The sequence below is a fragment of the Tamandua tetradactyla genome, chromosome 1 (assembly GCF_023851605.1).
Source record: "Tamandua tetradactyla isolate mTamTet1 chromosome 1, mTamTet1.pri, whole genome shotgun sequence".
NCBI classification, from domain to species: Eukaryota; Metazoa; Chordata; class Mammalia; order Pilosa; family Myrmecophagidae; genus Tamandua; species Tamandua tetradactyla.
The window spans coordinates 163,964,655-163,974,402 of record NC_135327.1 but is presented as its reverse complement, the minus strand read 5'-3'; the positions used below and the strand labels follow the sequence as shown (position 1 = coordinate 163,974,402).

Here is a 9,748-nt window from a genome sequence, read left to right as displayed (position 1 = left end):
TCAGTATCTATTCCTTTTTATGTCTGAATAATATTTTATTATGTGAATAGACCATATTTTATTTATTCATCAGCCGATGGACATTTGGGCTCTTTCCACTTTTTTGACTATTATGCAACATACTGGAATGAAGATTTATGTACAGAGTATGTGTAGATATGTTTTATGTACCTATATGTGTAGATATGTTTTCATTTTTCTAGGAAATGTGTCTAAAAATGAAATTTCTGGGTCATATGATAAATTTGTTCAATTTTTTGAGGACCTGCTAAACTGTTTTCCAAAGTGTTTGCATCATTTTACATTTCCATTAGCAATGTATGAGGATTTATTTTCTACATTATCACCAATACTTGTTTTTTCTGTCTTTTTCTATTATAACTGTCCTAGCAGGTATGAACTGGTATCTCATTGTGATTTTGATTTGCATTTCCCTAATGATTAATGATGTTTAACTTCTTTGCATATGCTTATTGACCATTTATTTATCTTCTTTGGAGAAACATCTATTTATATCCTATTTTAATTGGGTTATTTGTTTTTTTTATCATTGAGTTGTAACAGTTCTTTATATATTTTAGATAGTAGACCTCTCTCAGATATAAAATTTGCAAATATTTTCTATCATTCTCTGAGTTTTATTCCCATTCCCATTTTCTTGAGAGCGTCCTTGATGCAATTTCTTTGTTTCCTTGTGCTTTTGGTGTCATATCTAAGAAACCATGAACTAATCCAAGGTCATGAAGATTTACACTTATTTTTTCTAAGAGTTTTATTAGTTTTAGCTCTTACATTTACATTTTGATCTATTTTGAGTTAATTTTTGTGTATTATGTGAAATAGAGGACTAAATTCATTTTTTTTTTTATTTGCATGTATATACCCAGGAGTCCCAGTGCCATTTGTTGAAAGACTATTCTTTCTCTACCGAGTTGTATTGGCATTCTGAACTGAAGTTTACTTTTGCGCTAATTTTCCTTGTCCCAAAGTTTGTCTTGTCAAGTTATACCAACTTCAAAGTCAATTCCTAGACTGAAGAAGAGCTGCCAAATAATTAGGGAAAACATGTGACAATAAAGTCAATCCTGAGGTACAGTTTAACACAATATTTATGAAAACATCTTCCAGGATGGATGATCACAGTGAGCTCCTGGCTGTATGAGAAAATGAGTGATTTCATTTAAAATTGTCTTATAGTTTCCTATCTAGTATGCATACTGGATTTCCTGAACCCTGTATGTCAATGGTTTGTGCTAAAAATTGTCTTATGTGACAAGTCACTTGGACACTTGTTTGGATTGACTTTGGGTTCTCCTTTTTTAAGTATAGTTATTTTTCATTTTTTAGGGAAAACATAGCCTCAAAAGTTAGAAGTCTCTCCAAATAGTTGATAACACTATATTAATTTAAAAAGAGAAATTTAACTTATGTACTGAAAATAGATTCTTTAAATATATGTGTCTAAAAATATAGAATGTATGAGCTGAAAGGGATATGAGAAGACATATAATCTAAACCCTTGATTTTTAAAGGAAGAATTGTGAAGATTAAGCTATTTCTCTGGAATTGTGCACAGAGATGTAATCAGACAATGAGAAAAGATGATAGGGACTGTAGCCAAGGTCTTACGAGTATGGAAAATGAAAGGAATTTTCAAAACTTATAGTCACTGTCAAGGTACAATACTTTTTCGGAAAAATGGCAGTCAAGCCTATTTATTCCCAGTAGCTGTTTTTAACAATGTTGACATGAACACTGAATTAGTGAATACTGGACCACTGCTCCTAGGAAATACAGATTAATTTCCTATGAGTCTCTGGTCACAATATTTCCATCAATTGATCTATACATAAACTTGTTTTATGCATGTTTCTTTTTAAAGAAATCTTATTTAATATATAGTGTTGATTCAGGAACATTGAACTCTTGGGTCACAGCTCTATGAGTCAAGCCTGAATGAAGTGTATCCAACATACATATTTTCTCTGTAAGGCACATCACAGATGTTTTAATTTGCTAAGATGGCTGGGATGCAACATACCAGAGATGAACTGGGTTTTAGATAGGAGATTTATTTAGTTATAAATTTACAGTTCCTCAGAGGAAAGGCAGCTGCCTTTTCTCTGGCTTTCTCTGTCACATGGGAAGGCACACAATGATGTCTGCTGTCCTTTCCTCCTGGCTTCTGGGTTCAACCTGCTTTCTCTGGGGTGACTAGGCACCTCCAAACATCTGGGTTTGAGCTGCTGCTCTCTCTGCTGATGTCTCTCTTTTAAACCCCATGCACTGCAGAAGGCACTCCCTTAGCTGACACAGATGTAATCAGCCATAGATGAAATTCGTATGCTGCTGATTGAAGTCCACAGCAGCAGAACAACTGGGCGTCATCACCTGGCCAAGTTGACACCTGAATCTTACTATCACAACAGCTATTTTGCTTTTAGTAACAATAGACAGCATTTCAGCATTGTGCTTGGAGACCATTTTAAACAGAAAAATTACCTTGGAACACGGGCACAAAAATGTGAAAAATATGGCTCTAAATGCACCATGGAAAAGGACATTTTTTACAGTATGAGAGTTGAAATAAGAAGGAAGAGCATTGCCTCATTTGACCTTAGCTGGGAATATGTGTGTTGGGCAACTCAAATTATTCAGCAATATGTGCATGCCCACAAATAACTATGAAAGCACTACTTTCATTTTTTTTCAAAAAAAATTTTCAAAATGAAATTTTTCATTTCATTTTGAGTTACAAATAAATTTTAACAAGTAGGGAAATTCATGAATTCAGAATCTGCAAATAAGAAGATCTACAATATCTTCCTAGCAAACAACTGGGTTGTTTTCCTAAATACCAAAGTGTTCACCCTATCAGCTATGATAATAGGCATTAGCTAAGACAATAGGAAATAGGCAACAAAGTTAGGTTGGAAAGAGTTTCCATGAGGCTGTCAGACCGAAGGGGCATTCCAATAAGAGATAAAAATCAAGCAATAGCTTTTCTGAAAGTGTGGGGTGGGAAAATAGTAGACAGCTGCCCTGAATGTGTTTTTAGGTACAGGGAGAATCTTGAAATCGGGAAGGATTACCCTCATCTCAAATGCATGCTAAAATGGGGCAGGGGGTGGAAATGTGCAAAGTGGGATCAGTTAGAGATGGGCCACAATATTGGTTCTCAGTATCTGGCAACCTATTTGAGAAGGAAGCTATATTATTATTCAAAATGTACCCAGAAAGAAAGAAAAACAACAACAACAACAACCCAACAGCCAAACAGGGATCCTTATTTCTGTGGATCCTCAAAGAGACGGAACTTTGAATAGGGTGACTAACTTCCTCCACAATACCCAGAGAAGAAATTCAAAGTCCAGTTCCATAGAGCTGTTTTAAGAAGCCATTGTTCTAAGTATTTTGCATATATTTTCTCATTTCATGTTCAAACAACCTTGTTGTTTTAGCTTCCTAGCTGCTCAAACAAATACCATACAATGGGTTGACTTCACAACAGAAATTTATTGGCTCATGATTTAAGGCTGGAAGTCCAAACTTGAGGCATCAAGAAGGCAATGTTTTCTCTCAGAACTCTGTGGCCTTCTGGGACTGGCTACAGTAGATCCTTGGTCCTAGGCTTTTCTACCACTTAGAAATGCATATTCTCTTCCAGGTGCTATTGACTTCCAGCTTTTGGCAGTTCCCCATAGCTTCTCTCTGTGTGTACAATATATTTTGCATAAGGACTACAGCTATTTGGATTAAGGATCACCGTTTGGACACACCTTAACTAATAACATCTTCTAAAGTTCTATTTACAAGTGGGTTCACACCCACAAGACCAGGGGTTGGGAACTGAGCATGCCTTTGGTGGGGAGATGATTAGTAAGCGGTGAAGGTGGGATTCAAGCACAGACATTTTGGCTTCATAACTTATCCTTCAAAGTGAGCATGGCATTTCATCAAACTATTCAGAAAAGGCAGTTTTACCAGAGATAATGCAAGGCTGTCCAAGGAAGCAGCTCTATGATGATGTGGTTTAATATAGGAATCTAATAAGGATTCTCAAACTACAGTGGTTCTAACTTGGAATGCAATAAATCACTTGGTAGGCTTATTAAAAGAGAAATTGTTGTCCTCTGCTTCCACCCCTAAATTTCTGATTTAATTCAAACTACCCCCTGGGAAGGGGCCTGAGAGTTACGTTTCTGACAAATTCCCAGATGCTGCTGCCGTGGCTGATCCATGAGGACGACACCTTTGCAACCATTGCTCTGTCAGCCTTCTAGCGATCATTATTAACCATCTCCCTTAGTAAGATTAACTACTGATTAACAGACATCTAGTTTAAAATTTTATTTTCTGAGAAATACCAGCAGTTCCAATCTATGTTAGTGGGTAAGTACAGAGAGACATGCTAAAAGAAAAGCAGTCCTGAATGCACAAGCACGTGGTTTGTACACATAGCTATGCAGTTCGTTTTCAAGGTGTGAGATTGTACCATCTATGTAATATTTCATTCCATTGTTACCAGATCATGGCCTTTTAGAAATCACTCCTAACTCCAAGCAGCTTATCAAGTTATTGTTTCCAACCACTGAGGGTATTTTCCTTAGAGTCATTCTTGTAGGTTTTTGCCTCCTCTCATTACAAAAGGTTTTGAAAGATAAATAGGAATTTTATACCTGGCCAAAGATTGGAAGAAGGTTCCAAGCAGAATGAAAATCAGATGCTGAGGCCAGCAGATATAAGAACATGTGGGTTCGTGTGTGCATATATGTTTTGCTTGGAGCCAGGAATCGCACGTATTTTGTTGGGAAAATGCTTTTTAGAAAAGAGCCATGTGAAGTAGGGCAATGGAAGGAGATGAGGTTGAAGACATAGGCTGGCAATACATTCTGTAGGGTCTTTTAAATTATGTATGGACATTTGATTGTCTCCTTTCCAGAGTGGAGTACCATCGACGTGTCTAGAGCAGGAAAATGACATGATCTAATTTGTTTGGTACTACACTTATGGCAGCATTACAGAGGATGGCAGCACCGTGGAGGGTTTTGGGAATAGAGTCTGAGATCGGTTAGAAGGTCTGGTGATAAGGAGAGAGGGCGAGAGCCTAAAAAGTGGCCGTCATACAGATGGAGGAGAGAAGAGAGATTTGAGATAGGAAGGTAAAATCAGCAGGCCTTGGTGACGGATGGAATGAGGGGAGGGAGCAAGAGAGAAGGATAATTGTAGCATGCAGATCTCTAGTTGATAAGGAGTGGTATCTTTTTTGATACCATGACAGGGTGAACATCCATCCCTGTTTGCCTGGTACTCTCCTAATTTTAGCACTGAAAGTCTCATGTCCCAGAAAACCCTTGGTCTGGGGAAAACTCATACAATTTGTCACTTTACCCATGAGACTGATCTCCTAGCACCTGAGGTAACTAACAGGCAATTTCACAGCCTCTAATCTGCCACCCGTGACCCAACCTCTAACAAACTTTCTAAATTATTGCATCTGTACCCTAGTCGCATCTAAGTCCTGATCCAAGGACACATTATCCACCTGAGTAGGTCAGTTGCTTTGAACCCAAGTGCAACTGGCTACGATGATGTATAAATTCATCCCCTAAAAAGCTAAACCATCTCTCCTGTACTGTGCCAGAAATAGCAAATGAGAGGCTGCTCAGAAGCAACACCAGCCCCATTGTCCTCACTTTTCGGACCTACCCTTTGTGTCTTCCTCACTATTTGGCACCCAATTCTGGTGACCACATGAAATCTGAATTGGTAGTGAGTTGGGGGTAAAGAAAACCAGTTTTTGAGTAAAATAGATTTGGATCTGAACTTTGCGTGATTTCAGGCTAGTTACTTGACTTATCAAAGCCTCGGCTATAAAAACAAGACTATTGTTGGAAATCAGTGATGTGACAGATATCAAATACTAACCATCAGTAATTTCATTCTTCTTTCCTTAGCTCTTCATAATTTCAGGTGATATCTCCTTTCCCTCTGGGAAGAGTCTGTGGGTGATTCACTCCCTCAGCCTTTGCTCTTCTCAGTCTAGGCTTTCTCTTTCCTCAGTGGCCTCCACAGAGATCCGAGCAGCTCTTGTAGAGTTTGCCCAGGAGATAGCATGTCTACAGGGAAAAAGAGAAGAAAGAGTGGCCAAAAGGAAACTTGCTAGTGGTTTCCCGCACTATTGGGCTGTATTAACTATGCCTGTATTTCTTGTTGTGTGTTTATCTATGGAGTTTATCTACTTATATTTAATACTGATAACATTCCTTTTCTAGAAAACATTTCAGATTTTTGCATAATTTTTTGAAGGATAATTCTTCTGTCTTTGAAAAAATAAATGATATTATAAGTATAACTACTATTCTTATCCAGAAAATGTATATTTCAGAGCATAGAGGAAGAATTGGTTAGTGAAGTTGAGAATAACTTATGCCTTAGAAGCAAATGTTTATGCACTTTTTAGCATTTATGCTAGCAATGGAGAGGAAGGCTAAGCATAATCAGAATTTAATCTAAATTTATGGTAGGTAGATTTAAAAAATATTATAGAAAGTGTGATCACATAACATACTCTACCCATCCATTTGGAAAACTCTCATATGTCCTACTAATCGTTCAATTGCAAATAACTCTGATGAAAGAAAAATAGAATTTACCTAAATTAGTCCATGTGGTTCCATCAGGAGTTCTCTGAAGAGGTCATAATTTAAAATGTCAATCTCAGAGGATGCAAGAAGAGCCCTAGGGCAAATACTGAGTATTATCTCACTTGGCATCTTTTCCAACTGCCTGCCCTTATGTTCTCCTGTAATGTAGAGGCTGAATAGCTTTTGTCACCAGCTTCCGGAATTGTGACTGCCTGCTGTGGGGCAGCAGCTGTCTTGCTGATCCAGGCAGAAGCTGTGTGACCCCAGGGGTGTCAAGTTTGTAGGCACTTAATCTAGAGCTTCCTCTTTCAGAACTTCCAGTGATTTTATAAGCCCCTTAATATCTGCAACAAAAGCCATTTGTGTCTGTACTAGCTAGACTTGTTTCCGTTGTCTGCACTTGAACTCTAACTAATATAGGCACATAGCTAAGGATCACTTAAACCAATGAGAACAGGATAAGGAAAGCAAGCACATTAAGTGCACAGAAATGTTAGAATATTGTCTTTAGTTATGTTTACATAAAAAAAAAAACATGATTAAAAAGAGGACAGATTCACTGCTGAGAGCTTGTGGTACTGTGGAAACGAATGAGAGAGGGAAAACAGAGAAATCCTGAAGTGTATTCTTAGAGTATTCTTGTTTATTTGATTGCTCAGAAAAGGCTAAACATTGGTGAGGGGAAATGGAAACCTAATACATGTGGCTAGATTAGAGGTTCTCAGACCTGGTTGCACTTCAGTATCACCTGAAAAAGCCTTGAAAAACTCCCAAGGTCTGGAACTCAGCTCCAGAAATGAGCTCCGGAAATTCTGATTCCATAGGTCTTTGTCTAGGTAAAGGCATCAGTATTTTCTAGAAGTTTCTCCAGTAGTTGTAATAAGGATCCTGGGTTGAGAACAAATGGATCAGATGATTCCTGCTACTGTTATAAATGGGTTCTGAACCTGCAAATAGGGACACTGGGCAGACTATTGGTAAATGCCGTATTGATTGTTGACAAGGTGGAAGTCATTGTTAGTAAATGTACATCAGTGAATTAGATATCAGTTGGACCATATTTAGAAGGAACTACTAAAAAGTAGACAATTAGGTGTAGCTGAGTTTATGATAGTACCTGAAATCTGCTTTCTAATGCAAGACAACATAAGGAAAGGTATCTAGAGGAAGGAAATTGTGAAACAAATTATCAATGCTTTTGGATTAACATAAACATTAATTCATCAAATAAATGTATAATATGCACGTGATGAATGTCAGAAGTCATGGCAATTCAAAGCACATGTAATAATATAACAAAATGAAAATTAATAGGATAAAATTAGGATGCAGTCTGGTTCTTAAAAATTTGCTAAATAAATATAGTATGACAAAATTGCACATGGAAAAAAATAGTATTGGATAGGAAGCTATGAGGCTAGTTGGTTTCCATTTGTCAATATGCATATGTTAGTTTAAAGTAACTATTTACTGAGTATTCAGTTATACCACATTTTACTATAGACTTGAAGGATGCAAAGGCAGTAATTCATGGCCCCTGTACTCAAAGAATTAACAATATTCTTGAAGATTTAAGATTTACCTGTATAAGTGTAGTTTGAAACTACTTAATAGTTTCAAACCAGCAAATTTCACTCTCTGGACACCAAAAGATATGCTCTTTCCATATACAAAATACATTCACTCCATCATAATATCACAAAAACCTTAAACCATTTCAGTAACAATACAAATACCTTACAAAGTCAAAAACTATACAAAATCTCATTAGTCAGTTACAGCCATGGTCTGTCCTAAGGCAAAAAATTCTCCTCTGTCTCTGTACCTGTGAAACTCAGAACAAGTTTTCTGTTGCCAATATACAAAGAAAGGACAGTCATAGGATACATGTTTCCGTTGCCATAGGGAGAAATTGAAAGGTGTGGTCACTGAACTCAAACAGTTCCAAAAAACTGCAGAGCAAACTCCATTGAATTTCAAAGTCTTAGAGTCATTTATTCTTGGTGCTTTAGAAAGCAGCAGTTCCACCCTATCCAAGGGCCCAGGTAGCAGCCTTGCTTTCTCTAAACGGTGGGGTGAGGGTGACAGGATGGACTCATTGGGGGAGCAACTTTTTCTCAGCTCCACCCTCTCCAACATTGGGGCAGCACCCAGGCTCTATACCATTTCTGGGGTACATGCTCAACCCCCTCAGAACAATGGGGCAATTTCCAGCTCCTCCAAACCCAGGTCTATGTGCTCCACCCTCTCCAAGACCTGGGGCACCGAAACTCTTCCAGAATATCAAGGAGGAAGGCCCACCCTCTGCCTTTGGCACAGACTCACCCTCTCAAAGTTCTTGCGTGGGTCCGTTCTCCCGGCCCAAGTTTTCCTGGCTCCAGACCTTAGCTTCTTCTTCTGAAGTCATTTTTCTTTCAATTTGTCCCTTTTCCATCCCTTTTGGTTCAGAGTGGCAGTGGTCCCATTTACATAGATACCACTGACTCTTGTTATTATGCAGGGGTCATAACCATCAGACAATAGGATGCTCCACAAATCCTTTCTGGATAAGACTATCTCCAACCCTTGCTTTTCCTGTAATGGCTGACTGCTTCCATGTTTTGTTAAATCCTCATGTGGAGCCCTATCTCTGGGGTTGCCCTTTCTTGAGACTCAGAATTTTCCAGACCATCAAATTCTGTTTACTTTGTACCAAGAGTTCAGTTCTCAAGCTGAGTTTCACATAAGTTATGTCCATTTGTAAGGTTTGATAGTGATGTAAAAAAGTCAAACTCTAGATCTATGATCATTAAGTCAAACAAACCAGGTGCCTACATATAAATTCTAGGTTCAATGTTTTAGATTTTGGTGTCAAATTAGCAATCATTATAGTAGACACACAGGTTAATACAAAAAATCACTAGCTTAGGAGCCAGAAAGAGCATCATTCAACTCATTGTTACACAACTTACTACCACTACCAGGATGTTTTACTTAGGCTTTTGAATTTTAGTTACAAATCTGTAAAATGTGAATAATAATTATATATATATATAAGCTTTGTATTGGGTTTTGAAAATTATGTGAGGTATTCATTGTAAACTCCCTGTTCACATATTAGA

General features: G+C 37.7%; 1 long non-coding RNA gene across 3 annotated transcripts; it reads right to left on the bottom strand.

Moving 5' to 3' along the window:
• Window positions 1-3,511: 3,511 nt before the first annotated feature.
• LOC143687163 (uncharacterized) lies at window positions 3,512-9,269 on the bottom strand. Of its 3 annotated transcripts, none has more exons than XR_013177443.1 (3): window positions 8,973-9,269; window positions 5,929-6,119; window positions 3,512-3,711 (listed from the first exon to the last, which is right to left on the bottom strand). It is a non-coding gene; the product is annotated as an uncharacterized LOC143687163 (long non-coding RNA). The 3 variants fall into 3 exon arrangements; XR_013177445.1 differs by lacking the exon at window positions 8,973-9,269 and adding an exon at window positions 8,473-8,495; XR_013177444.1 differs by lacking the exon at window positions 8,973-9,269 and adding an exon at window positions 6,657-6,769.
• Between the last annotated feature and the right edge of the window lie 479 nt (window positions 9,270-9,748).